The following is a 20025-nucleotide window of genomic DNA, read 5'->3' as shown; positions in this document are numbered from 1 at the left end:
CTTATTCCCAAGACATGTCAAGCTAAAGACCGCCTGATGCCGTTGCGCTCTGCTGCCAGCATAGTAATGAGGGGTGCGTGATTCCTTCTGCGCAGTGAGAACGCTGGTGGCCTGACCAGGCAGGCTTGGGGCGGAGGTGGAGGACCCAGATGAGGTGGAGGATGCAGAAGCAGTGGCGGAACTTGGACAGACAGAGGATTGACACACAAGTCGTGGGGACGGCAAGACTTGTGCAGCAGACCCTTCACCATCTATCAACATAGTTACCGAGTGCCCAGTCAGCGACATGTAACGTCCCTGTCCATGCTTACTGGTCCAAGTATCGGTGGTGAAATGCACCCGTTCACACACAGAGTTTCTCAAGGAAGCGGTGATGTTGTGTGCGACATGCTGGTGTAGCGCGGGCACACCTTTCTTAGAGAAGTAGTGGCGACTAGGCATCTGGTACTGGGGCACAGCGACAGACATAAGGTCTCTAAAATCCTGTGTGTCCACTAGGCGGAAAGGCAGCATTTCGGTAGCCAACAGCTTACAGAGGGATAGAGTCAACCTCTTAGCTTTATCATGGGTCGGAGGAAGTGGCCTTTTATTTGACCACATCTGAGGGACAGAGATCTGGCTGCTGTGTGTAGACGGTGTTGAGTAGGGTGTCCCTGGAAAAATGCAGGTTTGTGAGGAAAGTGCAGGCGGAGACATGATGTTGCCTTCATCCAACGTAGGTGCTATCGATGTCTGAGAGAGCTGTACACACTCACTTGTTTCCCCTTCCAAACCAACTGACGACCTACCAAGCAAACTGCCTGTTGCGGTTACAGTGGTGGAAGTTTTGCGTGGAAAAACAGGTGTGACAGCTGTCCCCACAGTCCTAGAAGATGAAGAGCGCGCGGATGCACTGGAAGGGGCGGGCGGTGGATGGTTCGCTCCGCTAGGCCGCATTGCAGCACAGTGAGCTTCCCACCGGGACCTATGATATTTATTCATGTGACGATTCATGGAAGAAGTTGTCAAACTGCTGAGGTTTTGACCTCTACTAAGAGAATCATGACAAATTTTACATATCACATGATTTGGGCGATCTTTTTCTATGTCAAAAAAGGAACAGGCTAGGCAAGGCTTAGAGGCCATGCGACCTGTTGATGCACCCCGAATAATGCTCATAGGCAGAGTGGTGGCTGAGGATGCAGTTGTAGACGTGCTACCAGTGCTCCGACTCTGTCCAGGAAGGCGCAAGGTAATTTCGTCGTCGGTTGCATCCTCCTCCACCGCCTCTGTTGACCTCCTCGAGTGCCTGACTGGGGGTTGACAGTAGGTGGGATCTAGAACTTCATCATCAATTGTTGTGTTTGCACTACCCTCCCCCTCAGACCGAGCCTCTTCTTGCCCTGACCGAATATTTAAGTTGTCATCCTAATCGGGTATCTGCGTCTCATCTTCATCAGTATGTTCCTCATTGCCTATAACCACAGTTGTTGGAAAGGCAGCATTTTGGTAGCCAACAGTTTGCATTTTATGAAAGTCAACCTCCAAGCCATGTCATGCCCTTCTAAAAGCATGTATAACACAGCGAGGGGACTCCAACCACAGTCTCCCTCGTTGCCACTCACTGGGCCACACACACCCCACTTGACTGGCATCGGTTGAGCTCCCTTTTGAAAAAGAAAAAGATGCTTTGCATGAAGCACTCTCAAAAATACGCGTGCCTTTCCCGTCCCCTGGCTGACCCAGGGGAAGAAAAGTCCTCTGAGAGCCATGACTTGTTCATCTTGGTTCTTTTAGAGACACAGCGAGGGGACTCCAACCACAGTCTCCCTCGTTGCCACTCACTGGGCCACACACACCCCACTTGACTGGCATCGGTTGAGCTCCCTTTTGAAAAAGAAAAAGATGCTTTGCATGAAGCACTCTCAAAAATACGCGTGCCTTTCCCGTCCCCTGGCTGACCCAGGGGAAGAAAAGTCCTCTGAGAGCCATGACTTGTTCATCTTGGTTCTTTTAGAGACACAGCGAGGGGACTCCAACCACAGTCTCCCTCGTTGCCACTCACTGGGCCACACACACCCCACTTGACTGGCATCGGTTGAGCTCCCTTTTGAAAAAGAAAAAGATGCTTTGCATGAAGCACTCTCAAAAATACGCGTGCCTTTCCCGTCCCCTGGCTGACCCAGGGGAAGAAAAGTCCTCTGAGAGCCATGACTTGTTCATCTTGGTTCTTTTAGAGACACAGCGAGGGGACTCCAACCACAGTCTCCCTCGTTGCCACTCACTGGGCCACACACACCCCACTTGACTGGCATCGGTTGAGCTCCCTTTTGAAAAAGAAAAAGATGCTTTGCATGAAGCACTCTCAAAAATACGCGTGCCTTTCCCGTCCCCTGGCTGACCCAGGGGAAGAAAAGTCCTCTGAGAGCCATGACTTGTTCATCTTGGTTCTTTTAGAGACACAGCGAGGGGACTCCAACCACAGTCTCCCTCGTTTCCACTCACTGGGCCACACACACCCCACTTGACTGGCATCGGTTGAGCTCCCTTTTGAAAAAGAAAAAGATGCTTTGCATGAAGCACTCTCAAAAATACGCGTGCCTTTCCCGTCCCCTGGCTGACCCAGGGGAAGAAAAGTCCTCTGAGAGCCATGACTTGTTCATCTTGGTTCTTTTAGAGACACAGCGAGGGGACTCCAACCACAGTCTCCCTCGTTTCCACTCACTGGGCCACACACACCCCACTTGACTGGCATCGGTTGAGCTCCCTTTTGAAAAAGAAAAAGATGCTTTGCATGAAGCACTCTCAAAAATACGCGTGCCTTTCCCGTCCCCTGGCTGACCCAGGGGAAGAAAAGTCCTCTGAGAGCCATGACTTGTTCATCTTGGTTCTTTTAGAGACACAGCGAGGGGACTCCAACCACAGTCTCCCTCGTTGCCACTCACTGGGCCACACACACCCCACTTGACTGGCATCGGTTGAGCTCCCTTTTGAAAAAGAAAAAGATGCTTTGCATGAAGCACTCTCAAAAATACGCGTGCCTTTCCCGTCCCCTGGCTGACCCAGGGGAAGAAAAGTCCTCTGAGAGCCATGACTTGTTCATCTTGGTTCTTTTAGAGACACAGCGAGGGGAATCCAACCACAGTCTCCCTCATTGCCACTCACTGGGCCACACACACCCCACTTGACTGGCATCGGTTGAGCTCCCTTTTGAAAAAGAAAAAGATGCTTTGCATGAAGCACTCTCAAAAATACGCGTGCCTTTCCCGTCCCCTGGCTGACCCAGGGGAAGAAAAGTCCTCTGAGAGCCATGACTTGTTCATCTTGGTTCTTTTAGAGACACAGCGAGGGGACTCCAACCACAGTCTCCCTCGTTGCCACTCACTGGGCCACACACACCCCACTTGACTGGCATCGGTTGAGCTCCCTTTTGAAAAAGAAAAAGATGCTTTGCATGAAGCACTCTCAAAAATACGCGTGCCTTTCCCGTCCCCTGGCTGACCCAGGGGAAGAAAAGTCCTCTGAGAGCCATGACTTGTTCATCTTGGTTCTTTTAGAGACACAGCGAGGGGACTCCAACCACAGTCTCCCTCGTTGCCACTCACTGGGCCACACACACCCCACTTGACTGGCATCGGTTGAGCTCCCTTTTGAAAAAGAAAAAGATGCTTTGCATGAAGCACTCTCAAAAATACGCGTGCCTTTCCCGTCCCCTGGCTGACCCAGGGGAAGAAAAGTCCTCTGAGAGCCATGACTTGTTCATCTTGGTTCTTTTAGAGACACAGCGAGGGGACTCCAACCACAGTCTCCCTCGTTGCCACTCACTGGGCCACACACACCCCACTTGACTGGCATCGGTTGAGCTCCCTTTTGAAAAAGAAAAAGATGCTTTGCATGAAGCACTCTCAAAAATACGCGTGCCTTTCCCGTCCCCTGGCTGACCCAGGGGAAGAAAAGTCCTCTGAGAGCCATGACTTGTTCATCTTGGTTCTTTTAGAGACACAGCGAGGGGACTCCAACCACAGTCTCCCTCGTTGCCACTCACTGGGCCACACACACCCCACTTGACTGGCATCGGTTGAGCTCCCTTTTGAAAAAGAAAAAGATGCTTTGCATGAAGCACTCTCAAAAATACGCGTGCCTTTCCCGTCCCCTGGCTGACCCAGGGGAAGAAAAGTCCTCTGAGAGCCATGACTTGTTCATCTTGGTTCTTTTAGAGACACAGCGAGGGGACTTCAACCACAGTCTCCCTCGTTGCCACTCACTGGGCCACACACACCCCACTTGACTGGCATCGGTTGAGCTCCCTTTTGAAAAAGAAAAAGATGCTTTGCATGAAGCACTCTCAAAAATACGCGTGCCTTTCCCGTCCCCTGGCTGACCCAGGGGAAGAAAAGTCCTCTGAGAGCCATGACTTGTTCATCTTGGTTCCTTTAGAGACACAGCGAGGGGACTCCAACCACAGTCTCCCTCGTTTCCACTCACTGGGCCACACACACCCCACTTGACTGGCATCGGTTGAGCTCCCTTTTGAAAAAGAAAAAGATGCTTTGCATGAAGCACTCTCAAAAATACGCGTGCCTTTCCCGTCCCCTGGCTGACCCAGGGGAAGAAAAGTCCTCTGAGAGCCATGACTTGTTCATCTTGGTTCTTTTAGAGACACAGCGAGGGGACTCCAACCACAGTCTCCCTCGTTGCCACTCACTGGGCCACACACACCCCACTTGACTGGCATCGGTTGAGCTCCCTTTTGAAAAAGAAAAAGATGCTTTGCATGAAGCACTCTCAAAAATACGCGTGCCTTTCCCGTCCCCTGGCTGACCCAGGGGAAGAAAAGTCCTCTGAGAGCCATGACTTGTTCATCTTGGTTCTTTTAGAGACACAGCGAGGGGACTCCAACCACAGTCTCCCTCGTTTCCACTCACTGGGCCACACACACCCCACTTGACTGGCATCGGTTGAGCTCCCTTTTGAAAAAGAAAAAGATGCTTTGCATGAAGCACTCTCAAAAATACGCGTGCCTTTCCCGTCCCCTGGCTGACCCAGGGGAAGAAAAGTCCTCTGAGAGCCATGACTTGTTCATCTTGGTTCTTTTAGAGACACAGCGAGGGGACTCCAACCACAGTCTCCCTCGTTTCCACTCACTGGGCCACACACACCCCACTTGACTGGCATCGGTTGAGCTCCCTTTTGAAAAAGAAAAAGATGCTTTGCATGAAGCACTCTCAAAAATACGCGTGCCTTTCCCGTCCCCTGGCTGACCCAGGGGAAGAAAAGTCCTCTGAGAGCCATGACTTGTTCATCTTGGTTCTTTTAGAGACACAGCGAGGGGACTCCAACCACAGTCTCCCTCGTTTCCACTCACTGGGCCACACACACCCCACTTGACTGGCATCGGTTGAGCTCCCTTTTGAAAAAGAAAAAGATGCTTTGCATGAAGCACTCTCAAAAATACGCGTGCCTTTCCCGTCCCCTGGCTGACCCAGGGGAAGAAAAGTCCTCTGAGAGCCATGTCCACATTGTCAGTGGACAGACACGTGTGCTTATCTGCCAGCAGACCCACAGCAGCACTGAAGACAGGTTCCGAGAGAACGCTGGCTGCAGGACACGACAAGATCCCCAAGACGTACGTAGCGAGCTCAGGCAATTTATCAAGATTGGAAGCCAAGAATGAGCAGGGCTCAAGTTGCACATTAATGGAATCGATGTTTCCTTGCATATACTCATATATCTGTGTGTCCTCCTCTTTTTCCTTGTCCAGCTGTTTTGTTTTCGCATGAGTATATGTCCTTGTCACTTTCCAATGTGTTTGAGTTGTTTGTCACCTTTAGGACACCTTTGAGGGTGTTTTCTAGGTGTTTTTCTGTGTTTGTGATTGCCTGCCATTGTTTCCTATTGGCTCGAGTTCGGTTCGTCGAACGTTCGACGAACCGAACTCGAACGGGAGGTCCGTTCGGCGAACCAACCTCGAGCCGAACCGCGACCGGTTCGCTCATCTCTAGTCATGATAACACTTGTACCATCTTTTCATTTAGATTCCACCTACAATTATTTACCGATTCCAGTTCTGAAATAGGCTTTCATGATCTACTCACTAGAATTCTCAAGTGCATAAGGTACTGAGACATATACATGTTCACACCATTATAAAGAACAAAGTATAAACATTGAGGTTTTTCTCACACCCATGTTCCTGTGTTCTTTGATATGATATGTGTTCATTTCCTTCACTATATAGGATTGCAAGTTTTCCATTTGTACCTTAATGGCAATGACGCTATACAATTGAACACATATCATCCTGTTATCCATATAGGTGTGTATTTACCTGCTTGACTATTTTTGGTTGTTTGATCCAGAATGTTTCTCCAGATAGGTCATGTGGAAATTTTCTTTCCTCAGTACAAATGTTTTCACTATGGCTTTGGAAAAATTTTTTGTATGTGCATCATGGTCATTTGACCCATTGTACTCTCAAGTAGCAATATATTGTACTGTTATGTTGTACTATGTACTAATTACGTGTTTATATGGTTTTGTAACCCTTTATGATCTTAGATAACTTTATCCTTGATAAAGACCTAAAAACAAGGTCGAAACGTTGGATGAATTATCCTTTTGCACAAATAAAGAATTTTCAGCATTCCAAGAGTTCTTTTCTTACGTTATTGATCACTATAGTGTGCCAGAGCTATTTCTATTGAATTGACTCTTATTTTTTCTGAGCACCTGCTATATACACAGTGACCCAGACATATTCAAGTTTCATTCAGAAGGCAGAGGGAAGCCTTAGCAGCTGAGCCTATATCTTGGCTTGTGAGCATTAGAACAGGCCGGCGATTACAGGGTAACATGAAAAATGTCCAGCTTGCATTATGACTAGAACATGACAATATCCTTTTAAGTACTAACCTATGATGCGTTCCTAAGCAGTTGATGTTATATGTTCTACATTTCATTTTCTGCATACTTTACAAGTAGTAGAATTTGCTTTGATATAGGCAACTGGATTTTCACAATGAAAAGGCAAAGGATAACGCCCGAAAAAGACGCCATACATTATGTCAGTGCCATCACTGACAAACCTGGATTGACCATGAAATACATCAATCCCCTTAAAGGTGAGTTAAAACAAGTTTTAACTAAATTGCCTTAATATTGTCATGCATTAGAATGACTGTCTTAGGTAATGATAAATATTTTCTACAGGAAGAGGAGTGTTTGCTGAAACTGAAATCGAAAAAGGGAGTTTTGTTGCAGAATATCGAGGCGAGCTCACGTATGCACTTACGATGGTAGACAACTACTCGAGATTTATGGTTGTGGTACAAGTCAAAGATCTAATGGCCCATACTGCAGCGAAGGTCTTCCAAGCACACTTATGCAGACCTCATGGCTACTCAGAGAGAGTCCTCACAGATCAAGGCACAGCCTTTGAAGCGGAAATCTTCAAGGACTTCTGCAGCTTTTACCGATGCAGGAAGATGCGCACTACACCCTACCATGCTCAAACCAATGGTTATCAACCTGCTCAGGACTTTACCCCATATTCCAGATGTGGCCTTACAAGTCATTTATAGAGGGGTAACAATACGTTGGGATCACCGGATCTAATCTCCCTTTTTATACACCCTAAAATCTTGTTTGCTTTAGAATAAACAATAACATCATAAAGGTATAGCAGTACCGTTTCAAAGTTTCGGTGTCCCAAGCAGCATTCCATCAGCCTCTGGAAGGTTCCTGGCAAATTGCACAGCTCGAAGGGCATGCTTTTGAACTCGCAGAGACCCATCGGGGTGGCAAAGGCGGTCTTCTCCCGGTCTGCCTCAGCAACGGACACTTGCCAATAGCGACTAGTGAGATCAAGGGTAGAAAAATAATTTGCAGTTCTCAATGCAGCTAGCTATTCCTCAATACAGGGGAGTGGTGCTGTCCTTCTTCTTTAACAGGACCAACGGAGCTGCCCAGAGGCTACAACTGTCACGGATAACCCCAGCCTCCTTCATGTTGCTCAACATGTCCTTGGTACACTGGTAATGTGCAGGTAGTTTTGGCTTATATCTCTCTTTGATGGGTGGGTGTGCACTTGTGGGGATGTAGTGTTTGACCCCTTTTATTCTTCAAAAGTCTAGCGGATGTTTGCTGAAGACTTGCTCGTATTCTTGCACTAGCCTGTAGACCCCCTTCTTGTGATGTGAAGGTGTGGAGTCAGTGCCTACGTGTAATTCCTTACACCACTCCTCTGGCTGACTTGGTGAGCTGTCACTGAATGGGTGGGCTGAAGCAATGGTGGATGCTGCTGTTTGGATAGCATGTGTATCTACTGAGAACAGCTTATCAATGGTGGCAAATCGGAGCAGCTTAATCTCTTGCTCTCCGCAGTTCAACACTCTCATGGGCACTCTTCCCTTCCATATTAATGAATAAAACTATGATGTAAATAGCATATAGATACCCCACAAATGCAGATAAAAGTAGGTTATGGGAAAAGGGGGAAGAGAGAAACAGGAAAATAGTGGAATAAAGTATACCTTCCAGGTGGGAGAGGAAATGGCAGCACAGCCAGTGGAGGTGAAGCAAGGGGAGCCTGCAACTAAAGAGTTGAGAGCGTTATCACATGGTGACTGAGCCTGATTGTAACAGGAGCATAGAGGTGCCGATCCTGTCTTACCTGTGTTGGTGTAGAAGTGGGTGTCCTGTGGTGGAGTCAGCTATGTGCAGTGGTGGCCGTGGGTTCTTTTATGTGCGACCGTAGTAATAGCTGCGCCCACTTCCTGTATGGGAGTGGAATGCAGTGAGGGTAATGGAACGCACGCCTGCGCATTTGTGTTTAACGTCGCGCATGTGCAGAACGGAGAAAAGGCTGCGCTCACTTCCTAATGAAAGGGAGTGAGACGCATCTGGGAAGGGAAGGGAAAAGATTAGGGTTTGGGGATGATGAAAGGGCTTTCTACGGGCAAGGATGGCAAAGGGTGGCAGTGACGGAAAGTCAGGCAGCCTGTCCTGTCCTGTCCTGTCCGTCCGTCTTTTTGTATCATGAATTGGAAAGACTGCAAGGGGGAGGGGAGGTGCTTGTGTCCAAAAGGAGGAGTTATTCAGATTCATTGCAGTGGGCGGCGGCTGCAAAAAGCACCATTCTTCTTGTTTTTGCTCTGCAAAACAGCCTTTTCAAGGGTTGGCTTGGGTGACAAAATGTCTTCTGTAGGCGTGGGTTTGTCTCCCTCTCCCTAAGATGTGTCCGGTATAGGCCAGGGTGCCACTCAAGGCCGTAACCAATTCGGGTTATAGCTTCTCGGCCTTTTGGCTAAGATCAAGTGTAGTTTCGGAGGACGCTACCTTGGTCGGTACTGGAAGGTGCCTGGGATTGCACGTCTGCCGGCCTTGAGGAAGTGTGTGCGCCTTCTGGTGACACATAGCCCTCTTGTGCCTGGACGGTTCCCAGGCAACGGGAGGCGATCACCTTTGTTATTTTGAAGTCCTACTGATAAACAGAAAAAAAAAAAAATTAAATCTGTTCTTATCAGTTTAATATCTGATACGTCCCCTCTCTGGGGACCATATATTAAATGGATTTTTAGAACAAGGAGATGGAAAAAATCTTGCTCTGTCCACTCCACGCATTGACCTGGTATTGCAGTACCTCCAGGACCGGTGCACCCCTTCTTAACCCAGTTTCCAAAAGCAGAACTCAATTCACCTGATTCAAATGAGCCCCATTAGTGAATTGAAAGAAAGCAAAAACTTTATATGCACCTCAATTTGGCCAATTCACTTTTCACACTTTCACCCTTTTTTTTATCTTTCACACCTTTTACTTGCTTTATTGATGCAAAAAGCTGTGCCAAATAGCAAACTCATCTCCACTCAACTTGACCAACTCTGCTATGTCCCGTGCAGTATCTTATTCTCAGTCTTATCTAGATCATTTGCAATTGAATAGAATAGATCCCTTTTGGCTGCTTATGACTGTGTAAAATATGTAGCTTTACTGGGCTGGGATGAGAGAATCCATTGAAGCATGGTGTAGGGATTGTGGTTCCTGTGTGCTAAGAAGAGAGGCTGGCACCAGCCAGAAAGCCCCATTGCAGCCAATAATCACTTAATAACTTTTTCAACTTGTCATCATATGGGAGGCCTTCCATTCCTTGTAGTAGTCTAGTTGCCCACCTTTGAACTGACTCTAACTTCTGAATGTCCTTATTAAAATGTGGAGCCCAAAACTGGTTCCCATATTCCAGATGTAGCCTTACAAGTGATTTATAGAGGTGTAACAATACGTTGGGATCACGGGATCTAATCTCCCTTTTTATACACCCTAAAATCTTGTCCCAAGCAGCATTCCATCAGCCTCTGGAAGGTTCCTGGCGCATTGCACAGCTCGAAGGGCATGCTTTTGAACTCGCAGAGACCCATAGGGGTGGCGAAGGCGGTCTTCTCCCGGTCTGCCTCAGCAACGGACACTTGCCAATAGTGACTAGTGAGATCAAGGGTAGAAAAATAATTTGCAGTTCTCAATGCAGCTAGCGATTCCTCAATACGGGGAATGGTGCCGTCCTTCTTTTTTAACAGGATCAACAGAGCTGCCCAAAGGCTACAACTGTCACGGATAACCCCAGCCGCCTTCATGTTGCTCAACATGTCCTTGGTACACTGGCAATGTGAAGGTGGTATTGGCTTATAGCTCTCTTTGATGGGTGGGTGTGCACCTGTGGGGATGTGGTGGTGGACCCCTTTTATTCCCCCAAAATCTAGCGGGCTTCCCACCGGTAACCCGCTCCCCAGCTTGGATGGATGCTGAGGGAGCCCCTTTTGCCCGCAGGCTCTGGCCCTGGGAACTGTAGCCTTGGCGGTGACTGTGCTTCCCTCTACGGTGTGAGCTGTTGCCTTCAATCGGGTCTTGACTGCTGGGAAACCCTGGAGGTTCCTGTCGCTAACGGATTTGACCGGTTTTACGGCGACTCCTAGCCTGGTCGGGGTCCGTAGGCCCTGCCGGATGGTGCTGGCTTCTCTTCACTCCCCGATCTGGTACCGGCGGGCCACCGCCCATCCCCGGTCCGTACGGTTCACTCCAATCAGCCTCTCCTGCAGAAGGTCACCACCGTCTGCCAACCTTGCTGAGTGCCCGGGCCACACACACGGACACGGTCAGTCTCCTCTCCTCTTCACTTCTCTAACTCCAAAACTGATCTCTAATCTGACTCCTTTTCCCGCCTCCAGGACTGTGAACTCCTCGGTGGGTGGGATCAACCGCCTGGCCCACCCCCTGGTGTGGACATCAGCCCCTGGAGGAAGGCAACTAGGATTTGTGTTTAGCTTCGGTGTGCCTAGCCGGAGTGTAGAGCGTGTTGGTGTAGTACCTGTGACGACCTGGCTTGTCCAGGGCGCCACATTCCCCTATAGTAAAATGCAGACCGTCCGCGGGCTGCCCGTCCATCACCGGTTTTATTTTCACAACTGAAAAAGAATAAAACGGTAAAACATGTAAAAGCATCATAAACATTTTACAACGGTACAGCTTCCGCTCTTCTCCCACCCAAACAACCTGGCCCTGATGCTGCCCCTAAGAAGCGGGCAGCACCCCTTGACCCCAGTCCAGCACCAAGTTGCCCGAGCGGGTTCTGTCTCTTTCAGGGGGCCCACGTCCAAGGGGACCCCTGAACCCCCGGAGGATCGCCACCGGTTACGGTAGTGGCGGGCCTAGGCCATCCCTTTCCTCCAGGCCCATCCTCCCAAATCAGCCTCTCCGGAGGCGGTAACGGTGTCAAGCCAACAAACATTTTTATTTACATTGCACTAAGTTTGTGGTTGCCCTGCAAGTTCTCGGGCTTGTCCGTAAGCAGTTCCTTACGCAATGGTTGCACAGTCCCTACGGGGACAACAGTTGCCGGCAACGGCCGGTTTAATCACGGTTCAATCAGGTAAACTTCTTTGGTTGATCATCTTTACTTATCATTTAAAACTTTCAAACTGGTACACTCAACACATAAAGCCCCCCCCTTTTAAAGAGTAGTTTCCCTGTACCTAAGTGGGGGTCTACCTAGGTTGGGGCGAGTGGACCTTCGGGATCCGGTGTCAGTGGTGACAGGCAGTGGGGCAGAGGGAACAGTCAGTTCCTCCTCCCTGCTATCATGTGGGGCAGGCGGAGGCGTAGGGGAGCTGGGTACAGGTACATCCCTGGGCACTGGCTCGCGGTTAACCGTTTCCATCATTTCTTCATCCACGGGTTGTGGGAACAGTATCACTGGAAGGATCACCGCACCGTTCTGTGTAGGCCAGTCTGCTGGAAAATCACCCATCATGGTGTGGATTACCTCTTTTTCCTTCTCCACTGGACTGGGAACTGGAGCCTCATCCGCTACTCTCAATGCTGGTGGGCACTTCTTCAGGTGGTCTCGGGAAACCGTGGCCAAAGTCCCCCCCTGGTCACGGCTGATCTGGTAGGCCTTCCCATTCTCCCATCCTGTGGGCTGGACTACATACGGGGTTTTTTCCCATTGATCATCCAGCTTGTGGGCCCTTCTTTTCCGCTTCAGCACTACATCCCCAGGTTGGAAGGAACCGGCAGGCGCCTTCTTGTTGAAGCACTGCTCCTGTTGTCCCCGACTCCGGCACAAGTTCTTTTCAACATACTCCTGGACCTGTCGGTACTGTGTCCTCCGCCGAGTGTCCCATTCAGCTGTCGACAGGAGTGCTTCTGAAGCTTCCAAGCCCATTTCCAGATCCACTGGTAGCCGGCCGGGACGAGCTCTCATCAGGTATGCTGGAGTGCATTTCGTAGAGCTGGAAGGGATGTTGTTGTACATATCGACCAGGTCAGGTAGATTCTCCAGCCACAGGTTCCGCTCTTCCAGTGGTAACGTCTTGAGGAGGCCCAGGACCAAGTGGTTCATCTTTTCACAAATGCCATTGGTTTGGGCGTGGTAAGGCGTGGTCCGGATTTTCTTGCAGCCGTACAACTGGCAGAATTCCTGGAATACCTCTGCTTCAAAGGCCGGACCCTGGTCGGTAAGCACCCTCTCCGGGTACCAATGCGGTCAACAGAAATAAGCCTGGAAAGCCTTAGCAGCGGTGCGGCCGGTTAAGTCCTTAACTGGGACAACCACCAGGAACCTCGAGTAGTGGTCTACGATGGTCAGAGCGTAGGTGTACCCACTTCGGCTGGGGGTGAGCTTTACATGGTCAAGGGCAACCAGCTCCAGCGGTTGGTGTGTAATGATCGGGTGTAGGGGTGCCTTCTGGCTGGCCTCGTCCTTCCTTCTCAATGCGCAAGGGCCACATTCTCGGCACCAGGCCTCCACAGATTCCCGCATTCCACTCCAATAGAACCGCTCTCTTAACAACATCTCTAGCTTCTTCCACCCGAAGTGCACTGCACCATCATGGTATGCTTGCAGGACGGTGGGCACGTTAGCCTGGGGAATCACCAGCTGGCGGATCTTCTCGTGAGTCTTTGGATTAATCAGCTCGCGATACAACTTCCCCTGGTGTTGGTATAGCCGGGTCCATTCTTGCCACAGACGTTGGGCTTCGGCAGGGGCAGCAGGGTCTATCCCAGCAGAACCCTGTTCCACTAGAGTCTTGACCAGGCGGACAGCAGGTGCCTGGTCCTGAGCTTCCTGCCAGTCCTGTCGGGGCAGCGGATCCAGGTTCACCCGTTGTTGGTAGACGTGCACCTTCTCAGTGAATGGCCGGTGAAATGCAGGCAACTCGATCTCTTCGAGGTCATCATCCTCTGGCCCCTCTTCCGACAGGTGGGGCATCCGGGAGAGTGCATTGGCATTGACGTTGGTACGGCCGGCCCGGTACTTGATGGTGAAATCGTAGTTGGCTAACCTGGTCACCCACCGCTGCTCCAACGCGCCCAGCTTGGCCGTATCTAGATGGGTCAGCAGGTTATTGTCTGTGTACGCGGTGAACTTGGCTGCTGCCAGGTAATGGCGGAACCGCTCGGTGATAGCCCACACCAGTGCCAAGAGCTCAAGCTTGAAGGAGATGTAGTTCTCAGGGTTCCTCTCAGTCGGTCGGAGTTTTCGGCTAGCATAAGCTATTACCTTTTCCCTTCTGTCTTGGACCTGGGATAGAACAGCCCCCAAGCCCACATTGCTGGCGTCGGTGTAGAGGATGAATGGGCGGCTGTAGTCAGGGTACGCTAGGATTTCCTCTCCGGTCAGGGCTGTTCTCAGCTGGCGGAAGGATTCCTCATGCTTTTCTTCCCACACCAATGGGGCTACTAGGGATCTACCACCCTTGGTCTGTCCTACGAGGAGGTCTTGCATGGGGGCAGCCATCTTTGTGTACCCCTTAATGAAGCGACGGTAATATCCCACCAGGCCCAGAAACTGCCTCACTTCCCTCACTGTGGTCGGTCTCGGCCAGTCTTGGATGGTGGTGATCTTCTCGGGGTTGGGGGCGACACCTTCCGCACCAACCACATGTCCTAGGTACTGCACTCTGGGTTTCAGCAGATGACACTTTTAGGGCTTCAACTTCATCCCATACTTGGCAAGGGACGCGAACACCTCGGCTAGGTGCTCCAGGTGGGCTTCATACGTCTGTGAGTACACAATCACATCATCCAAGTACAGCAAAACGGTCCCATAGGCAGTCTTCTCTCGGTCTTCCGGTGCCACGGCCACCTGCCAGTACCCGCTGGTGAGGTCAAGGGTGGAGAAGTAGTTAGCGGTTCTCAGCGAGGCCAGGGACTCTTTGATGCGGGGCAGAGGGTAAGCATCCTTATGCGTTATCTGGTTAATCTTCCGGTAATCCACACACATCCGCATGGTGCCATCCTTCTTCTTAACCAGCACCAACGGAGCGGCCCAGGGACTACAGCTGTCCCTAATAACCCCTGCCTCCTTCATGTTCCTCAACATGTCTTTGGCGCATTGGTAGTGGCCAGGGGGAATAGGCCTGTATCTCTCTTTAATAGGGGAGTGTGTACCGGTAGGGATGTGGTGTTGAACCCCTTTAATCTGCCCAAAATCTAGAGGGTGCTTGCTAAAAACCCGCTCATACTCCTGTACCACCCGGTATACCCCTTCCTTGTGGTGTATGGGGGTATCATCAGTGCCGACATGTAGCTCTCGATACCACTCGCCTAACTCCCCCAGGGATGAGTGGGAACCGGCAGCAGGCGGTGTGACCGGGGGAACGGCTTCATGGATCGTGTGGGGATCTAGAGTGAGCAATTTGGCAAGGGTAGCGTACCGGGTGGTGCATGAATGCACACATTGTCAGGTTTCCGGGTTTTCCAGTCCTCTTTTGAAAGAGCTTGCCCTCGGTTAACATGGAGTTTTATGTTCTGTTGCCCTACTTCCTGTCCAGCTGCTTAAAAGGCCGCCTCTAAGCCTAGTCCAGTGCCTGAGTATACTGCTTGCTGTGTGCTCCTGCTTTGCTGCTGCTGCTACTTGATTACCTTTGGATCCTCCTGAAAATCTACCGACCGACTCTGGACCACACCCGGTTTCTTCAAACTGTGCCCGGACTCCGTCTGCCGTCTTTGGTCAGCACGTCTGCCCGGTTTCTTCCGGTTCATAACCATTCTGGACTTTCATCCCGTACGGACACTTCTGGACTTTACCGCTTGCCCCTTGTGTCCCGGCTGCGGCGCATTTAGGCCTTCCGGGGTTGATTGCCGGACAGTCCCTGTATAGGGGTTCGCTCTGGTGGTCTCCCTGGGGGAGTCTGGTGCGTGGCCCCGGGAATCCCCTTCGCTCCGTTTCAGAAAGGTATTTTCATGTGTTTGTTATACTGTGTATTTCCGTTGTGTATCTACCATGGTTACATATCATAAACATCTTGTACCACAAACTCGTCTCTGGCTGTCATTGCCCTAACGCTATCGAAATCCTCAAAACATACAATAGTATTACATTATACTCAGGCCACAAGAGGATTTCACTGGGGCAATGACTGAGACACGAGGAGTAGATCAGCTCTTTTCTATGATTAACTCCTTGCAGCAGGAGATGGAGGTGGTGCAGACTAAACTTAGAGATATGGAGGCACAGCTGGGCCATGATCACCAGGTACTGGGTCCGGCTATACAGGACTTGCAAGTCAGAGTGGAGGCTCAGGAAGCCGGCCCCACTACGTCCGTATCAGCTGCCGGTATGCCTAGGTTACCCCCATTCCGTTTCAATGGTGACCGTAGTCAGTTTCGTGGATTTGTGAACCAATGTATACTGTTTTTTGATGTACATGCTGATTATTACCGTTCTGACCGGTCCAAAGTGTTATGTATAATTATGTTATTAACCTCACAAGCACTGGCTTGGGCTAATCCTATGATAGAGAACCGGGACATCCGTTTAAATCACCTAGATGATTTTCTGACCGCAATGGCGCAGATGTTTGATGATCCGAATCGCCGTGCTACCGCTGAATCGGCTCTCCTTTCCTTACGTCAGGGAAAGCGTTCTGTAGTTGAATATGCCACTGAGTTCAAGAGGTTAGTGGTAGACACCGACTGGGGAAACAATGCATTATTGTCTGTTTTCAGAAAGGGGTTGTCCGGTACCATCAAGGACGAGTTAGCTCGTTCTGAATCTCCAGGGGATTTTGAACTGTTTCTCCAGCACTGTGTGCGTATTGATACCCGCTTGACGGAACGTAGACAGGAAAAATGGGCAGCTGTAAACCGTGTAAACAACTTTGCATTTCCTTCCAGAGAACCCGCTCTCAGGACGCCACGGGAGGCCGAGGACGTTCCTATGCAAGTGGACTCTCTGCAAAAGCGAGAGACCAATGAACGTCGCGAACACCGGCTCCGTGAGCGTCTGTGTTTCTATTGCGGTCAATCAGACCATTTCTTGATCGACTGCCCGAAACGTCCGAATCGCCCAAATAAGGTATTGGCAGCCATGGCAGAGTGTGACAACACGGACGCAGAGTCCGATATCTCTGAGGCAAGTGGACACTTGGATGCGGTATTTCCCTTGACTGTAATGTCAACCTCACCGAAGGACTCGGAAGGGAAATATACCCATTGCTCGCTCCCCATTCAGATCCGGTGGGAGGGACAGCTAATACCTACCTCTGCAATGATAGATTCTGGGGCAGGGGGAAATTTCATGGACTCCTCTTTTGCCAGGAAACACGGTATCCGGACTCAGCAAAGAGCCTCACCGGTTACCATGGAGACGGTAGACGGATCTCCGTTAATCTCTGGACCAGTTGATCGGGAAACCGTACCGCTAGAGTGCGTCATGAAGCCAGGTCAGCAGGAGACCCTTGTTTTCATGCTAATTTCTTCTCCTCATTTTCCGATTATTTTAGGTATTCCGTGGCTACGGTCTACAAATCCGGTCATCGATTGGGAAACTAAGGAAATATCCTTCCCACCGCAGAGTATTCCGACCATTAGTCCAACTGTTCCGGTTCCAGTAACGCCGAATGCGGAGGGCACTGTACAGGTACCTGTTCTACCCCCGGTGTATAACGACTTTGCGGACATATGCGACAAAAGAAAAGCCGATCGGCTTCCCCCGCATAGACCGTATGATTGCCCCATAGACTTACTCCCAGGGGCGGAGATCCCGTTTGGTCATGTCTACCCGTTGGCGGCACCTGAGCTAGAAGCACTAAAAAACTACATTGATGAAAGTCTGGCGAAGGGATTTATTCGTCCGTCTACCTCACCAGCAGGGGCACCCATCTTTTTTGTGAAAAAGAAAGAGGGGACTCGAAGACCCTGTATTGACTACCGGGAACTGAATAAAATAACCATCCGGAACCGGTATCCGTTACCATTGATTCCTGAGCTATTGGAGAGGGTCCAACAGGCAAAAATATTCACCAAATTGGACCTCCGTGGGGCATACAATCTACTCCGCATACGTCCCGGAGACGAGTGGAAGACCGCGTTCCGATGTCGGTATGGACATTTTGAGTACCTAGTGATGCCTTTTGGACTTTGTAACGCTCCCGCGGCTTTCCAACATCTAGTTAACGATATTTTTAGGGATATCATGGACCAATTCATGGTGATTTATCTGGACGATATCCTAATCTTTTCTGATTCCCTACAGGAACACCAGGAGCACGTCAAGACCGTACTTACCCGGCTGAGGGAAAACCACCTGTACATCAAACTGGAGAAATGCGAATTCCATTGCTCACAGATACAATTCTTAGGTTATGTCATCTCTCCTCAGGGACTGAACATGGAGTCTGGCAAAATACAAGCGATTCTAGACTGGCCGGAACCGGGAAACATCAAAGAGGTACAACGCTTTGTCGGTTTTGCCAACTTTTACCGACGTTTTATCCGTAATTTTTCAGAAATCGTTCGTCCCATCACTCTGTTAACCAAGAAAGGACAGAAGTTTGTGTGGTCCGCCCAGGCCCAGGAAGCCTTCCATCGTCTCAAGGTCTGTTTTACCTCAGCGCCTATATTGGTACATCCGAATCCCGCACTTCCCTTTATCGTGGAAGTCGACGCTTCCGACTACGCATTAGGGGCCATCCTTTCTCAAAGGACTGGGGACAAGAGTCTCTTACATCCGTGTGCTTTCTTTTCCCGCCGGTTGTCCCCTGCAGAAAGGAACTATGACATTGCGGACAAAGAATTGTTAGCGATTATTTCCGCCTTCAAGGAATGGAGACACCACTTACAGGGAGCCGCGCAGCAAGTGATAGTACTCACAGATCATCGTAATCTGGAGTTTCTTAAGTCTGCCAGGTGCCTGTCTCCACGGCAAGCCCGTTGGAGCCTATTCCTTAACCAGTTCAATTTTGTCGTTACATACCGTCCAGGTTCACGTAATGGGAAAGCCGATGCCTTGTCCCGAATCCACGCCGTGGACTCCGTGCCTGGAACCCCGTCTCAGACCGTGTTATCGGATGCCAATTTCGTTGGAGTAATCCAGGACCAGGACTTGTGGAAGGACATCAAGCTGGCCTATGATGGTGACGTATTTCTTGCTGCCCCCCCGAATGATGTAACTCTTGTTCTTCGGAATGGTGTGTGGTTGAGAGAGCGACGCATTTATGTCCCGGAGGCCGTAAGACTTCGGGTTCTCAAGTTGGTCCATGACTCCGTGTTGGCTGGTCATAGGGGGGTACAGAAGACGCAGGAATTTCTGAACCGTTTCTTCTGGTGGCCTACCTGTTTAAAGGACGTAAAGGACTATGTCCACTCATGTGTGGTTTGTGCCCGGTGCAAGGTCCCTCGTGTGGCTCCTACAGGACTCCTCCAACCGTTACCCGTGCCATCTCGCCCTTGGGGGTCTATCTCAATGGATTTTATTGTGGAGTTGCCCGTCTCAGACGGTCACAATACCATTTTAGTGGTGGTGGATCGGTTGACTAAAGCTGCTCACTTTATTCCGTGTGCCGGTCTTCCCTCAGCCGCAGAGACAGTGGATTTGGTTATCCAGAACGTATTCCGATTGCATGGGGTACCAGACGAGATCATCTCTGACCGGGGCGTGCAGTTCACGTCTAGGTTCTGGAAGGGGTTTTGTACGGCACTCCAGATTGATGTCTGTTTGTCTTCTGCATACCATCCTCAGACAAATGGGCAAACCGAACGGACCAATCAAACCCTGGAACAATACCTTCGATGTTATGTCAGCCATCTGCAGGACGATTGGTTGAAGATGCTTCCGTTGGCGGAGTTCTCGTATAACAACACTCAGAGCAGCTCCACTAAGGTAACGCCCTTTTTTGCTAACTTGGGTTACCATCCGACTATTTTGCCTAGGTCACCGGTTGCGGTCTCAGTGCCTGCGGTGGAGGACAGATTGACAGAGCTTCGACAAAATCTGGAGGTTCTAAAGGACAGTGTGGCTACGGCCCAGGAGCGTTACAAGAGGTCGGCAGACACTCACCGGAAACCGGCACCCATGTATAAGGTAGGGGACTCTGTATGGTTGTCCACCAAGAACCTGAGATTGGGTGTCCCTTCGCAGAAGCTGGGACAAAAATTCATCGGTCCATTTAAGATCACCGGGATCGTGAGCCCTGTGGCCTGTCGGCTGCGGTTACCGCACCATCTCAAGGTACACCCGGTCTTTCATGTTTCTCTCCTCAAATCCGTCTCTC

At 50.2% G+C, this 20025-nt stretch overlaps 1 pseudogene; it reads left to right on the top strand.

Moving 5' to 3' along the window:
* The first annotated feature begins 9434 nt into the window (after positions 1-9434).
* Positions 9435-9641, top strand: LOC142288120 (U2 spliceosomal RNA; annotated as a pseudogene).
* The last annotated feature ends 10384 nt before the right edge of the window (positions 9642-20025 follow it).

The sequence above is a fragment of the Anomaloglossus baeobatrachus genome, unplaced genomic scaffold (assembly GCF_048569485.1).
Source record: "Anomaloglossus baeobatrachus isolate aAnoBae1 unplaced genomic scaffold, aAnoBae1.hap1 Scaffold_78, whole genome shotgun sequence".
Classification (NCBI taxonomy): domain Eukaryota; kingdom Metazoa; phylum Chordata; class Amphibia; order Anura; family Aromobatidae; genus Anomaloglossus; species Anomaloglossus baeobatrachus.
The sequence above is the reverse complement of the archived record's forward strand: the minus strand, read 5'-3'. Positions and strand labels throughout refer to the sequence as shown.